This window comes from Acinonyx jubatus, chromosome B1 (assembly GCF_027475565.1).
Source record: "Acinonyx jubatus isolate Ajub_Pintada_27869175 chromosome B1, VMU_Ajub_asm_v1.0, whole genome shotgun sequence".
Lineage (NCBI taxonomy): Eukaryota > Metazoa > Chordata > Mammalia > Carnivora > Felidae > Acinonyx > Acinonyx jubatus.
This window is the reverse complement of record NC_069382.1, coordinates 68,403,360-68,420,474: the sequence shown is the minus strand read 5'-3', so window position 1 is coordinate 68,420,474 and position 17,115 is coordinate 68,403,360. Positions and strand designations below refer to the sequence as shown.

The 17,115-nt window shown below is 35.6% G+C and overlaps 1 long non-coding RNA gene across 2 annotated transcripts; it reads right to left on the bottom strand.

Annotated features, from left to right (window-relative positions):
• Nucleotides 1-3,693: 3,693 nt before the first annotated feature.
• On the bottom strand, nucleotides 3,694-16,705 carry LOC128314225 (uncharacterized). Of its 2 annotated transcripts, none has more exons than XR_008295717.1 (3): nucleotides 16,620-16,705; nucleotides 6,418-6,468; nucleotides 3,694-3,876 (listed from the first exon to the last, which is right to left on the bottom strand). It is a non-coding gene; the product is annotated as an uncharacterized LOC128314225 (long non-coding RNA). The 2 variants fall into 2 exon arrangements; XR_008295716.1 differs by lacking the exon at nucleotides 16,620-16,705 and adding an exon at nucleotides 12,533-13,738.
• Between the last annotated feature and the right edge of the window lie 410 nt (nucleotides 16,706-17,115).

The following is a 17,115-nucleotide window of genomic DNA, read 5'->3' as shown; positions in this document are numbered from 1 at the left end:
ATGTGAAGTCCGTGCATGGGTCGGCCTTTACAGTTTCCTTTCGGGTTCAGCGAACGGAGGGTAGGACAACAGTGTTACCGCCACTGAACGTAGTTAACTGATGCGTTTACTTCGGTCCTTGGAGGGTCTGTGCCTTTCTTACTTGTAAACATAAAGTGTAAGATGTTGATCTAAAAATGATTGTTTCGGGGCGCCTGGGTGGCTCAGTAGGTTAAGCGTCCGACTTCAGCTCAGGTCACGACCTCGCGGTCCGTGAGTTCGAGCCCCGCGTCGGGCTCTGGGCTGATGGCTCAGAGCCTGGAGCGTGGAGCCTGCTTGGGATTCTGTGTCTCCCTCTCTCTCTGCCCCTCCCCCGTTCATGCTCTGTCTCTCTCTGTCTTAAAAATAAATAAACGTTAAAAAAAATTTATAAAAATTATTGTTTCTGTGTTGCCTCCGTTTGCCCTCTCACAGTTAGTCTTCCCATCTTAAAAAAAAAAAAAAAAGTGTATCTCACACCTTTAAAACCCATCTGGCAATTAGCTGAAGCCAAGCTTAGCAGGTAGTACGGTGCCGACTTTTCAAATCTGCAAAACATTTCAGTTGAAATGTGACTCGTTTGACTTAAATTGCACCTAAAATATTTGACGGTGCTGGAGAGAAATTCCTGTTTCCTGATAGTAAATCTAAAGAACTCAGATGCCACGCAGCAGATTCAAGCAGAGTGCTTAGACAGCATGGGACTCCGGCTGCCTGCAGCTTCATCTGCTTTGACATCACCCTTTTTTCTGACTTGGGGACAAAGGGAAACTACAGCCAGCTTTAGCTTTTGAGACCATCTTCATGTAATCAATGTTACTCTTCCTCCACACAAACTAGGAGTGGTCCCAACGTAAATGTACAGTACTTTCCTTACAAGACGTGTTTCTGTACAATTACTGCTTCAAGAAGTAGCAGCGAGCACCCAGTGTAAAACAGTGATCCTTCTGGTCTAAGCGACCGTCTGTCATCCCAACCGCAGAAACGCTGCGTTGTGGAATCATGCCCAGTTAGCTCATACTGGAATGTGCCCTCTGAACACCCCTGCTGCTCTCCCCAGTAGTGGGGGTGGGGGTGGGGTGCTCCAGAGCTGCTTCTCAAAGTGGACCCACGGGCTGGATCTGAGTTTTGTCTAAATGTTAAGGAAAAGAATAATGGAAAGAGAAAAGGACATCCCCGCCCCCCCCCCAAATTTCCATACTTTGTGTAAGCTTGAATAGGGCAAGAGTGCAATCAATTATTCTCAACTGAATCTTCATCCACCTCTCATGTTTCCTGGAATAAGGAAAGACTTTGGCCCAGCAAGGGTAGCATTTGTGCCTTGAGGATAACAAGTATAGAACAGATCCACCTGAACTATGGTATTCTGCATTTTGTTGCTTTATTTAGATAGCAATACCAGTCTTCAAGGAAGATGAATACCAGCTACTTCAGTAGTCAAGAACATCCACGTTTTTAGATGGGAGCATGGTCACACATGCTCTGGAGGTTTTCTGTGTTTAGGAAATCAGGAATTCTTGATTGTTGGCCAACTTTCAGCAAAGGAAAAATCGGTGCAGCCAATAAGTTTTCTAACTTTATTAAAAAAAACAGTTCCTTCTGTGGCACAGGCTTTGCTGCTGAAAACTAAATCCTCAAAATCAAATCTAAGGAGTGGACTAATAACTCATTAAATGGATGATGTTTGTATTAATTCCTATCCCATAGAACAGTTGGTAGTGAATCAATAACCTATCCAGGACAGATGAGCCTAACCTGATAGATAAAAGTTTGCTATGGTCACAGTGGCCTATGAACATGGGTTTCAAAACAGACATAAAGCCTTAACTTAGAATTTTATTATGTTTTAGAATTGTCACTGCCTTAATGTTCAAACATTTATTTAAGTTCTCCTAGTCAGGGAGAAATGCGTGTTCGTTTATGGCTTTTTGCAAATATATATGCAGTGATCTTTGGCTTTACAAAAAATTTTTTTTGTCTCTGTTAAAATATTTGTTAATCCAGCCAGTAAAGTTACAGAAAAATGGAGCATGTCGTAATTCTTCATGTAAAGTAAGAACTGTTTCCCTCCCAAACCTTAGCTACCTGAAATGTCCTATGATTATTTGTAAAAACTAAAATTCTGTGATTAAAGAGAAGTGAGAATTTAAAAAAAACTTAAAACAGTCAACTTTCACCATACAATAATACACAGTCACTTTATCCATCCTTGGGCGATTTTTATTCATTTTCTAGCTGAGTCTGAGTCCTTCTTTGATATCCTTTAATGTAACTCTGATAAATTATATACACACACATATAACACACACATATTCTTTTAAAAATAATTAAGGAGTATTCATAAAGCATGTAATTTTTATTTTTGTGACTAATCATGTGATGGTAGCAGATATTTAAACCTTCTTCTTCCCTTAATAATTCCATATTCTTTTAGCTATCAGTAAGCACCTCTGCTTGTTATGGTTCTTGCCTGATGGGGTGACCCCAAACTTCATTCATGAAATGTCTAGGTCATTAATGGGTTGCTTATATTGAGTTGTTGTACTTCATTAGCATTTCTTATCACAGGAACATGAGATAGTGTAAGGAAACTTAATTGTCTCAAGTGTGGTCTGAACCTGGTAACTCACTTCCAACGAATAGTGTGGAAGGGAGAGTAATAGTATCTTTGTAGTAGTGAACCCAGGCAGACACCCCCTTAACCAAATGATTAAGGATAATGTCACTAAAGAGAAGTCAAGTTGAAATCAGTAGCTCTCTGATATGATGAGATGAGGAAATCATTTTACTTACATGGTACTCTTCCTCCAAATCCATAACTCCAGGATAATCATGAGAAAATACCAGAAAGTCTTAACACCAGTAGAACAATGAAATGTTTATAACTGTATATGTCATATATAATGCATATGTATGCAATGTGTATATATAATGTATATGTGTGTACATACATGCATGAGAATAAGAACACAAAATGAGAATAATTTTTGCCTATGGGATAATGGGAAAACAATGGGAACAGAGAGGATACTAAAGCTATATCTAGAATGTAATGGGTGTGTGTGTTTAATAATATAAAAAATGATAAAACATGAATATTTTCAAAGATAAATTTAAAAAATACTTATTTTATAGGTTTTGAGTATGTAGAATGCTTCACAATAAAAATATAATGGAAAAAGCTTAAGGATAAGGCTGAATCAGTTTTGCCATTCAAATTAGAAAAAAATTTATTGGTCTTACTTGGTTTCAATTTTTAATATTATTTAAACTTACACACTGAACATATTTGGAGGAGAATTAAGACTTTGTTATACAGCACAAAATACTTGTGATTCAATACCTATCAGAGTTTATGTCTTATATTCATTGTAGCAATTCTCCTCCAGAGGAAGGACTAGAATTATTCTGATCCAAGGACATGATTGGTCCCTCACTTTAAATAGATGCTGTGATGTGATGCATAGCAGCAATGTATGCCAATTCCAGAATATGGATTTGGAATGTAGGAAAGGATTTCGTGAACATATAGCAATGGAAATGGAGTTGGTCTTTTAATAACGGCAGCAGCTGTTGAAATAAAGTGGAAATACTGAATATTTTATATGAAAATAACCTCAGGATGTGTATTTTCTTTATTTTTTTAAAAAAAATATTTAATTCAATTATGCTGTTTCCATGGCAAAGCCATATAATTGGATAAAAATACACTTGAAAATGATGCCTTGTATTTTTCTGGTGCTAACACAAAATTATTGAAGAATGAAGACAGCCATGCCTAAATATCCTCAGCTTACTTCTGAATGTCACTAATGGCATTTGCTCCTTAAGCAAGAGCATCACGTTGCTGACTTTATCCTAGACAAAGCACAGGAGGTCAACACATTACAAGCATATTAAAAATATTTTTTTAATTCCTCTTCTTTTCTCACTTTTGGTGCATGTATTTTCCTATTTTTTTCCTTAATTCAATTTAACACTTCCCCAGGTTATATATTTCAATTATTATCTTCATAATCACTAAGCTAGTTATTATTCAAATCAATTCACCATCTTTATGTCAACTGTAAGCAAAATGTTTTAATAATATTTGTGGCTATATGTAAGAATAAAATGTTTATGTTATTTTGTGCTCGATGAATTTATAATTCATTGGAAGAGAATCACCTAATTATAAACAAAATAAAACAATGAAACAAAAAAAACCCGTTTTTAAATAAAATAATATTTTGTTTTATACTAAATGGCATAGGAAAGAAATAGCCAACTACTTATATATAGCTATCCTACAGTCTTAACATTCTTCTAAAGACCACATTTGTCCATAATATTACAGCATTATGCAAAACAGACCAGAAAAGTAGGAAGTAGCAAGTACTCTGAATACTTTTAAAACACTGGCATACTGGAAATAAAAGGGGAAATATGAAGATTCAGGAGCTGTCACATATGTCAAATTTTTTAGGAATGCGCTGGTCTAAGGCAAGCCAGGATAGCCTATCTTAGTTAAAAGACAAGTTGTTGCACCATATTCCCCTATCAATAAATCACAAAGTGGTATAGCACTTGGTAGGTCTCATTGGAATTTTGAAACCGTATGTACTGAGCTGGAGAAAAACTCTCCAACCTATTCTCAGGGCATTTGAAGGGTTATCAATTTTAAGTGAGGCCAAAAGGGACCTCAGTGGTGGGTGGTGGGTGGGTGACTCAGTTGGTTAAGTGTCTGACTTTGGCTAAGATCATGATCTCATGGTTCATGAGTTTGAGCCCCGCAATGGGCTCTGTGCTGACAGCTCAGAGACTGGAGCCTGCTTCAGATTCTGTGTCTCCTTCTCTTTCTGCTCCTCCCCTGCTCTCTCTCTCTCTCTCTCACTCAATAATAAAATAAACATTCAAAAAAGATAAAAATAAATACATTTAAAAAAATTAAGTGAGGCCAAGAATAAGAAATGCCTCTGTAGCAGGTCCCAGGCTATAAAGATATCTACTCAGCCATGCCAGTCATATGACCCAGCAGATCTGATAATGTTAGATGTAGCTCTGGTGAATATGGACGCTGCGTGGAATCTCTGGAAATTACCAACAAGTGTTATTGCAGAGCCCTAGGGCTCTGATGGAAGCCATCATCCTCCTGTGGCAGAAGACTGGAATGCTAATGTTCTTTATCATGAGAGAATAGATAATTCTGTGCTCATCTTGAGTCAGTTATTGTCTGAATCACGAAATCGTATAGTTGAGTGGTGCTACACAATCCATGATACAACAGAAACAGTACATTTAGGATCATATCTGAGGTCTACAAGATATAAGTAAGGTTAGAGGGTTATTTTATTTATTCTCCTCATTCTTTATTCTTGCTTTTTAAGTTGTTTCCTTCATAAACTATGTGCATACAAGCCTGTTTCTCACCCTCTGCTTTCTGGAGGTATCCATGCTATCCAAGCAAGTAACTTAACTTCTCTCCACCTGCGTGTCTTCACTGGATTGAATTGGAAAGCAATCAGTAATATTTGTCTCGGGGTGCCTGGGTGGCTCAGTCAGTTAAGTGTCTGACGCTTGGTTTCCCCTCAGGTTATGGTTTTACGATTCGGTGGACTGAGCCCTCCATCGGGTTCTGCACTGACAGAGCAGAACCTGCTTGGGATTCTGTCTCTCTCCCTGTCTCTGCACCTCCCCTACTCCCCACCCCCTCTCAAAATAAATAAATAAACATTTAAAAAAAAATACTACATATCTCATCTGATTGTCATAAAGATTAAGTGAGGTACCAATTGTAAACCACTTGAAACAGTGCCTGGCACATAATAAGCATTTTATATGTTGTTAATAATTTCAGAACAGATGAGGATAAAATTTTTAAAGATTAAATATGATCACCTCATATATATATTTTTTCCATATATGTATATATATATATAAAATTTTCTAAAATAAATAACTTCCTATTTATACTGCCTTAAACTCCCAAACTTTTCTCATTTCTAGGCCATTAGAATTAATGTTATTTAGACTCTAGTCCCATAATGAACTTCTGATGATAATGTAAAACATGAGATACTAGATCTCTCAACATAATGAAAATCTTTCACTTAGAATAATAATAGAATTCCCAAATGAACAAATTGAAGATGCTGCTGATAACAAAATCTGAGCAGTAGTTACAAACTACATTGATATCAAGGGAAGGACTTTAAACATACAATTTCCAGATTATCATTATAAGTAGATGGATGGATAGATAGATAGATAGATAGATAGATAGATGGATGATAGATAGATAGAAAATAGATAGATTCCTACTTCTTGGAGCTGTGGAGAAAGGAAGCAGGTATAGGTATAGAATCTTATGAATCCTATTTCTAATGGTCCATTTTCTTAAGGAAGTAGGGAGGAACACACCTGTGACGTTTCCCTTAGACCACCGACAAGCATCCTGATTCTATCTTCCTCCTATAGAAAAACATTTGATTCACATGAATATATATATCACTCAAACAGCCTCTATCTAGACTTGCACAAGAAAATACTTTTAAGAACTATTGAATTATTATTTCCTAATGTGCCATTTCTTCAAATATTCCACAAAATTATTCTCATAAGTTCTCTTTTCCTCAAAAGTATAATGAAATACATTATTTTTATTATAAAGAAAAATATTTCTATGATTAATATATAAATAGGCAAAATATATGTATTTTTTCATACTCTTAGAGAAAAAGGAAGTTTAATAAAGGTTTATATCTGCATGTAAGATATTGGCTGACAATGACAGTGAAATCTGGGTAACAATGACAAAAATATCTCCCAAAGCCTTTTTCTTCAGTATTTTGGCTACTTGAAAGTATTGTTAAAATATATTTTTTCCATTTTCAACATTCTTCCTGTCATAAATGTTATTATCTACCATGGAGGCAGCCTTTATGTTCAGCTATCACCCACAGACATGAGCCACACTCCATGTATGCATTATAGTATATTAAAAAAAATCTCAGGTTGAAATATTGCACACAATCAAGTGCTGTTACAGGGATTTTATCACCAAGTGGATTTGGTAGAGAGTATTAAAGGATTCATCTAAGTATAAAAAAAAATCACTTGAGAATCATTCTTGTTTCTCATTTGCCCTCTAGGTAAAATGCTGCCTCTCTTCAATCATATTTTTGGAGACTAAAGTGCTATTGACTATACAGTCATTCTTCAGAGAACAATGTTAAACACATCTGCTCTGGATTCAACCCCTCCCCTCATCACATCCATCTATTGTTATGCAGAGAAAGAGGGAGAATGTATAATAGATGAGAAGGTTATTATTTTATAGCACTTGTCAACCTGACACTTAAAAAAAAACCTGCAGGGAAGTTTTGTTTTTCTCTTATGGAATCAAATCAATATTTCTTAGTAAATCAAAAGAAGATGTAGATTGCAAAGAATACAGTAAAGGTGTCTAATCATGTCTGAAAGGTAAATACAAGCACTATACCTTGTCACCATTCCATGCTGAGATATCAGCAATTTTCTTTTACCATTTACTTTAAATATTAGAGAGCTTGACTCACTTGACCTTAAAAGATATTGTATATCAAACGTGGAGTGGAAATAGTTTCCAGATGCCAAAAAGAGGGATCTTTTGGGATCTTAAATTGTATGCATTGTTTTTACACATTTAATTCAGATTATTTTGTTTCCATGTAAGTCAGATTAATAAATGAAAGCTTGGTTTCTCCTTCAGTCTGAGATGAGACCCTAATAATTCACCCTTCCCAATTATAAAAGAGAAGATATTCTTCTCAATTCCTTACCTTTGCATTCAGCTTTCACCTAGTTTATATTTCATGATACCAAAGTGTATTACTTACCAGACACCCACCAATACCAGAACAGCTCCCTCTGTGAAATATGTCACCATGGTGCTTAGAGGAGAGTATGAAATAATTGAATACATCACCAAAAAACATGCAAAGCACAATGCTAATTTTCCTTGTCTTTATAACTAGATATCTCTATGTGGGGTCACATAGAGAATCCACAGAATTCTACTAAGTAAGTTATAAAAGGAATACAGATTTATTTTCTGTCATTGTTGAGTTTATATACAAGAGGATAAGAAATAGACTGAAGAGTAAATCCCATTAGAGGTACATAGAAGAAAGAACAGAAGACCAAATTGAGATTCCTCCACATGCCCAAACTGAAAAAACAGGATAAAATACTCCTCTAACTGGAGCTCAGAGGGAAGACCAACAGTCCCAGATAAGTAGGGAGTTGATGTAAGAAAAATGGCTTTCAAGATACAGTAAGTAGAAGGGCTGACCACCTTGAATTTGAACAAATGACAAGTGATACATCACAGCAACATGGTATCAATGATAAAGACCATAGCTAATAAGAAAGGGAGGGGGGGGGGTTGATGGTAAAGAAAGAGAAATAAAAGAAAGAAAGAAATTTAGTAAAGAAAAACAAAGAAATCAAATAAGGAGTTCATTTTGTAAGAAAACATAATGGAATGATCAGAGGAATATATAAAGACAAGAAAATAGAAAACAAATTCAAAAATCTAAGACCACAATGATGAGGTTAAAAACTATTATTATCTAAAAAGGGTAAGCTAAGGAAATAAATAATCAAAACAGACACTTGAAAGAACTATATTTCAGAACATCCAATAATAGAAGCTCACAGGTGAAAATCTGGTCATTGGCCCGAAAGAACTTGTGTTCATCAGTGTGAACACAAAAGAGAAAACAAAGACAAAAAAATCAGAATCCAAAGCTTTTATCGATTAAACAAGAACACTTGTGCTTTCAAAAAAAAAGGGGGGGGGTAAGAAACATTGAACACCCTTGAAAACCCAAAATATGCTTGGATTTCACAATATGTATGTTCATCTCCAAAACACAAAGCTCTGTTAACCTCCTTATCTCATTGCACCTCTGCAATAGCCACATGAGGTTAGAAGATCTAACTTTTTTTCTATTTAACAGATACATGAACCGACGTGCACAGAAATTGACTTGCCCAAGATGAAGTGCAAAGGAAGTTAAGGAGAAGTTATCAATTTAAATCTTCTTACTTAGAGCTGATGCTCTTTTGTTATGGAAAATTGAGTGCAAGGGGCCAGGTAAGGAAAACAGCAGTGGTGTGGGAAATATTAAGTGTGAAATTCTGAAGGCAGGATTAGAGCATGGCCATTTATTTGTCATTTAAAAATGTCATATGTTTCTTTGTATGTAAGTTCAGGTATTTTATTTCAAATGATGTCTCCAGAGAAAAACTGAAAATAACTCAAATTGGATGAAATACAGCAGCAGATTCCTATAGGGACCAATTACAAATAAACAGCCTCATTAAAGCTGTAAATGCTTATAAAGTACATCAGAGTAGGAACATCCAACAGTGAAGCACAGGTGTACACAGTTACTACCAATATTTAGCATAATTTAAATTTGGAACATAATTTAAAGTAATTTATGGGAAATGTAGGCATAGGAGGATCTCCTAACCCAATAATGATAGAAGAAACTGCAGGGCAAGATTGAGATGTCTACTTTGTTCTGTATTGTGTTTGTTCAATTTGCCCTCTCTCCCTATTTCGGTTTCTCCCTTCATTTTAGAAACTCTCCGGTGCTTTCTGTAATTCATTGATGTGCCCCACATTGACCTTCCCCCTTTGAAAATTATTCTGTATCTGTTCATATATTCTCCTCATTTAGATAAGTGATTACATTCTTTCTTACTTCTAAAGTTTTAGAACTAACTCTCATTAACATGACTAGGAGGATATTTACCAATATATATCTTAAAGTGCAAATACATTTCATAAGATGAATTTCTTTTTTTTTTTTTAATTTTTTTTTCAACGTTTTTTATTTATTTTTGGGACAGAGAGAGACAGAGCATGAATGGGGGAGGGGCAGAGAGAGAGGGAGACACAGAATCGGAAACAGGCTCCAGGCTCTGAGCCATCAGCCCAGAGCCCGACGCGGGGCTCGAACTCACGGACCGCGAGATCGTGACCTGGCTGAAGTCGGACGATTAACCGACTGCACCACCCAGGCGCCCCATTAAGATGAATTTCTTAAAGAGAGGAAATTTAGAGGAATGGTTAATTAAGGATGATGGGACACAAAAAGTATGATTATAAAGAAATGCCTGGAATTAAAATTTCCATTTTGCTTTCTAATAACAGAAAACTGAATTTACCATGGTGGATTCATTTCTACCACACCCAATACATTTCATCAATATGAGTCAATGCATTTTTATTGAGACTAAAATGAAATGTAACTAGCAGAATTCATTTTAATGGTTTCAAAGTCAATAGTAAGTAGCTCTATAAATATGAATGATGTCTAGGGAAAAACTTAATTTATTCTCAAATTGAATTCACAAACTAAATTTACTGACTGTGATTTTTACGTATACATTGGGGAAAATGGTTACCTTACACTAAATTATTTGAAAATCACTTTTGTGCCTGCCTAGAACCTAGTTAAATTTGATTTTTAAATTGTTGAAACCTGAAAATGTAAATCTGTTGTGTGACCTTAATCAAAATATTAACACTTTTGGCTATAGTTTCCTCATCAATAGAATGACTATTGGATAAAGTAAGTGAGGTGCTTTTAACTTTGGAACAAATAATCTTTTGTTAAGAAACTGTATGTTAGCCTCTCTCTTGAAGACATTTCTGAATGTCCTAGAATTTTATTGGCAAAATGACGTGTAGCTTCCTGTGTGCATTGCTTTGGAGAGAAGATCCATACATTTCATTAGATTCTATGCAAAGCAGACTACATGTTTCTTTATCTCTTTTTATTGATGCTGTCATGTTCTATCTGTCGTTCACTGAGTGCAGAAAAATAATCTATGAAGGTTGTTGAAAATATGGATCATTGGGACACACCAAAAAAGTTCCTGATTAGGAGGGTCGGGGTCAAGTTTACATGAGAAACACTGCCATATGCCACAGGACCCATCAAAATTAAGAATGTGATAACCAAAATGTAGTTTAGAGTATTTTAAAAATGATAAAACAACATGCTTTTACAGTCTGTGCTGATTAGTGTAACAGATTTTCTGAGAAGCCAAGCCCCTTAACGTTTCTTTATTGAAATGTTAATTTTTATGAAGATGGCTCTCCTGTCTACTTTCACAAGAAGGGCAAAGATTGAAGATGAAGATCCACTGAGTGGCTTTAAGTTTGTGTAGAATGTCTTATAAAAGGTTTCAATGTGTAGGAAAACAAAACTATTAACTAAAATAAGGTTTGAGTTCCATACACCCACTATACTACCCCTGCAGATTTAATGTAGCTGCTTTAGCTCTGGGGATTTTAGTTTGTTTGTTTGCTTGTGGTTATGCTTGTGTTTTTTTTTTTTTCTTTTTCCTCTGAATTGAAAAGATCTAATTTTCTTCCTATAAAGTGGCCATTTTTTTTCTGCATTACTTGTAATTCTACAGAGGTTTATATATTAAAGGGACTCTAAAACCAATCATGTCACCATGGAATCAAAGACATTACTTTTAAATTTCTTCATTCCATTCCTTATCACTTCCACAAAGCCATCTCCTTTGAAGTCATTGAAGTCTCCTCGAGAATTTTCAGGGGGCATGAGACAACACCAGTTATATTTCTAATTATTACTGATAAGAAATGGAAATATCTACTTTGTCCAGATGAGGTCATTAGCTAAAAGCTAAGGAAATGATTGCAATACATTAAAACATTCATCTAATTCACTCTTTAAAAAGTCCTGCCAGGCTGAAAAATGAGGAATTTAACAAAACATAAATGTTCTCATAAAGCCCTTTATATTCAGTTGCAGCAAATTAGGACTTTTTCTTTAAAAAATACAATAAATAAATCACTGGTGTCTAACGCGTTTTAGGAAGTAGTCATTAAATAAATGTCAAATAAAGAACAAATTCAGACTTAGTAGAGTCTTTATTCAAGGGGATAGTTGTAAGGTGAGAAAAGGCGCTATTACAATAGAAAGTGCTAACCTTAGATCAACAAACGTCTTAGGAGTGAGTCAAAAAGGACATTTCCCTTACAGAGAGAAGTGAATATAGCTAGAAAGAGCAGGGTGTGGGCAAGTTGGATGAAGGGCTTGTATGATAGGATGGTGGAATAAAGAATGCTTTACCCTGGGGGCACCCAACCAGCTCCCTCATAGAGCATGTGAGTCTTGACCTTGGGGTTATAAATTTTAGCCCCATGTGGGGTACTGAATAAAATCTTAAAAAAAAAAAAAAAAAGGAATGCTGAACTCAGTCTATACCCAGGTGAGCTCTGAAGAAGGGCTGTAAGATGGCCCAGGCTGAGAGTGGCTCAAAAGCTAGGAACCTGGGGCAAGAAGAGAAGCTTGACCAAAATTTGGTTAATAAGCATTTGGTTCCAAAGGATCGGTGGGGATAACAATTCACCAAATCATTTATGAGGCAGAGAATAGGAATCTGGAGAGTCTATGTCTGGTCATGTCATAAGTAAACAAAGAGCATGCATGAGTCTTACCCAAGTTATCTAGAGAAGAGTGTTTCTGGCGGTTAAGCTGTACTCCAGAACGGAGGATTTCTTCCCCTTCACTGTTTTCCAGGCTCACAGGAATGTGATAAAAGTCAACATAGTTAACAGATTTTTCCAAATGCCATAGTAAAATACCACCTGCATTTTGTATTTCTACTTCATTGTACATTCTTTATAGACAGAAAATAATTCTCTTTGGTCTAGAGATGCTCTTCTCTTGGGGGAGGGGTGGGGTAGTAGAATAGGGTATCTAGATGTGATAGATAAATGCAAAGCAGAGTAGAACGAGCTTCCCTCACTGGTGAAAATTCAGAAAAGGAGCCATTCAGCGATGCATACTGCCCTGTCACTGAATCGAGCTTTGCCATGGCCACCCCATACAGAAGTGGTTTCAGACAGAGAATGTGGTTTAAAAAAAGTGTCTCTGTCAGCCAATTTTAGACTCATGGATTTTTTTTTAAATGTTTTATTTATTTTTGGGAGAGATAGACACAGTGCAAGCCGGGGCGGGGCAGAGAGAGAGGGACACAGAATCTGAAGCAGGCTCCAGGCTCTGAACTGTCAGCACAGCCCAGTGCAGGGCTCGAACTCACAAACCACAAGATCATGACCAGCCGAAATCAGATGCTTAACCGGCTGATCCACCCAGGTGCCCCTAGACTCATGGAATCTTATATCTGGACTATGAGTTAAATTTAGAGAAAGAACATTGCTTTTCCCAATAAAACGAGTTGATACTGCTCATTATGTTCTAAGCACATGCTGTTTGCTGGGTTGCCAGGCACGAAGGCAACATTCATACATAAGTTTATTTTTTTTTAATTTTTATTTATTTATTTTAATTCAAATGTAATTAACATTCAGTGTCCTGTTGGTTTCAGGTGTACAATATAATGATTCAACAAGTTTATACATTACTCAGTGCTCATCGTGATAAGTGTACCTTTAATCCCCCTCACCTGTTTCACCCATCCCCCTCCTTTCTGTCAACCACCAGTTTATTCTCTGTATTTAAGAATCTGGTTTTTAGTTCATTTCTTTTTATATTCTTTTGTTTTCTTAAATTCCACACATGAGTGAAATCATATGGTATTTGTCTTTCTCTGACTGACTTATTATACTTAGCTTTATACCATCTAGATCCATCCATGTTGTTGCAGATAGCAAGATCTCATTCTTTTCTATGGCTGCATAATATCCCATTGTATATATACATATATATACATATATATATATATTTATATATATATATGTATCACACCTTCTTTATGTGTTCATCTATAGATGGACACCAGTGTTGTTTCCATATCTTGGCTATTGTAAAAAATGCTGCGATAAATATAGGGGTGCATACATTTTTTTTGAATTAGTGTTTTGTTTTCTTAGGGTAAATACCTGGCAGTAGAATTACAGGATCATGTGGTAATTATATTTTTAATTTTTTAGGGAACCTCCATACTATTTTCCATTATTTTACATGGTGGCTGTACCATTTTGTATTCCTACTAACAGTGCATGAGGGTTCCTTTGTCTCCACATCTTCACCATCACTCGTCCTTTCTTATGTTTTGATTTTGGTCATTCTGACAGTTGTGAAGTGATACCTCACTGTAGTTCAAATTTGCATTTCCCTGCTAATAAATGTTGAACATCTTTTTATGTGTCTGTTAGCAATCTGTATGTCTTCTTTTGGAAAAAAAACTGTCTGTTCATGTCTTCTGCCCATTTTTAATTGGGTTATTTGTTTTTGTTTTTGTTTTTTGTTTTTGTTTTGGTGTTGAGTTGTATAAGTTCTTTGTATATGTTGGATATTAACCTCTTATCAGACACATTACTTACAAATATCTTCTCCCATTTGGTGGGCTTTTTGTTTTATTTGTTTGTTTATTTTATTTATTTATTTATTTATTTATTTATTTATTTATTTATTATTTATTCTTTCACAGTGCAAAACCTTTTTATTTTGGTGTAGTCCTAATAGTTTAATTTCACTTTTGTTTCCCTTGCCAAAGGAGACATATCTAGAAAAACATTTCTGCAGCTAATGTCGAAGAGATTACTGCCTATGTTTATGGTTTCAGGTCTCAGATTTAGATCTTAAATCCATTTTGAGTTTATATTTGTGTGGAAAAAAGTGGTCCAGCTTTTATTTTTTCCATGTAGCTATCCAGTTTTCCTAACACCATTTGTTGAAGAGATCACCTTTATTCCCATTAGATAGTTTTGCCTCCTTTGCCATAGATTAACTGACCTTATTACCATGGGTCATTCATATTTAATTTTAAATCTTCAGGAGTAACAACTCGTAGGCTATTTTCAAGGTTTATATGTGACCTAATGCTTCTAAATCAAATTTAGCATCACTCAAAAACAGATTCTTAAACATTCCCATTGAATAAGCAATATAAATTCAATAATCAGCTTAAACATATCTCTGTACCTCCTTTTACCCCCTTTTCTTATCATCCTCACCATCATTTAAAACAAAGTACACAGATGTGGCATAATTGGACTGTTTTCAGAACCTATATGCCGTATGTCCATTTTCTCATCTGGCTGTTTCTCTCTGCTTCCTTCAGGGGAAAGCCATTGATCAGCAAGCTATTGATGGACACTCCTCCACTGGTGGAAATGGAATTCCTCTATTAGATTTCATAAAGGGTCATGGAGTTTCATAAGACACGCAAAGGGAAGATAGATTTGTGCAAGCTTCCTCGAGGCCAGAACAGATGGAATGCAGCTCTTCCTGTACCAAGACGAAGTGGACCTTGGCCTCAGGCCTGGTGCTTTTAGAGTGTTCAGCAATTCTTATGATTGGGGAAAAGCAAACATGTATTTCAACAGCTAGTTCTAAAAAGAAAGAGACATAAAACAATGGAGCCTATTTCCATGGGCACCATATGGAATTGTTATTTTAATCATCACTCTATATAATCACTCATTTAAAAAAAAATAATTAGCCCTTAAATTTTAACTGCCCTTTGGTGATTAAATTTTCTAATCCAATGTGTTCCTGCTGTCAATTTAAACATGACGTTAGCTTATAAAAATATTGATGAATGTGGAAAAACACCTAGATTACAATGTTGCATACCTAAGAAGTGTAGTCCTAGAATTTGACCAGGTATGATATAATGAAAAGGTGTAATAGTTTTACATATATCACCGTATGTTAAAGGTATCATTGACTAGGATGAGGAAACATTATAAGTAAGTACTAATAATTGATTAGAAGCTAAGAGGAAGTATTGAATATCATTCTGGTCCATGAATTTTTCAAGATTTATGCCTCTAAAGTATACATAAATAACTGTTATAACTACAGTCCATAGATCAAAATATAAACAAATATGATTATTTACCTAAATTGTCTTAAGCTGTATACTTTAGTCGAAAATGGTGTATACATGTTCATACCAAACAAGTCAAGTTCGTGAGCTTTGACTAGCTCACCTGGGTTTGACTTCCAGCCTCACCACTAATCTTGGGCAAGCTACATCAGATGAGCCACTCCCTATCTCATTTCATCAACTGTACTGTGGATATTAAAATAATCCTAATTTCAAAGTTTGTTCTACCAATGAAAAGACCTAATTGACTATTATAAAGCTCTTGAAAATCCCTGGCATATTTTAAACAATAAATGTTAGCTATCATTAGGATACACAGCTTTAGCAAAGACTCATTTTTCTGTGTGCTCTAAATGAATCTGTTTCTTTATTATGTGGTCTTACGATGATGATCATTGCTAACTGATTGCAAGATAGGCACTGTGCTAAGTTAAGCATCATACACTCACTCAAACACACACACACACACACACACACACACACACATAAAATTTCATTTGATTTTTTCACCATCTAGGGTTTATAACTATTATTATAATGCCTGTAATACCAAACAGGAATTGAGGCATAGAGTTGCAAAGTAACTTCTCCAAGATCATAAACCATTTAAATAATGGGGACAAACACTACCTTAAGCATCAACAAAACCTAGATTTTCACTCAAGATATATAATTTACAAGCTATATTATCTACAGCAAGCTAACTGTCTGGCTTATGTCCTTACCTGTAAAATAGGAGTAACATTATGTATTCCTTCCTGTTTCTTGAGTTAGTAGAGAGAATCAAATGATGTCATAATGATGAAAACACTCCAACAAGTGGAATATGAATTGAAGATTCCTCAGCGTATGGTACATAGGTCTCTTTAAGAGTGCTTCAGATTCCATTGTTCTTAGCCACCTCCTCAGTGAGCATGGAGCCTGGTTTTCCTTTGATGGATATTCCTGTTATTTCCTGCAGTAGTTTCTGAAGGAAAGGAGGGTCTTAACATCTATAATCATAGCTGGTGTCTGAATGTGAACGTGTGGGGCTTTTCTTCCCTGCCTGTGATTCCTGGGCTTCCAGGAAATGTAGTTGCCATGTATAGATCTCATTTGAAACGCTAAATTCCAATAAATTTCTCCTTCTTGGGCCTTAAGATAAATTTGTTCTGCTTCTCCAAACTATTTAGGAGTTACCAAAATGGAGCTGCTGAGATCCTAATGACCCAATCCATCTTC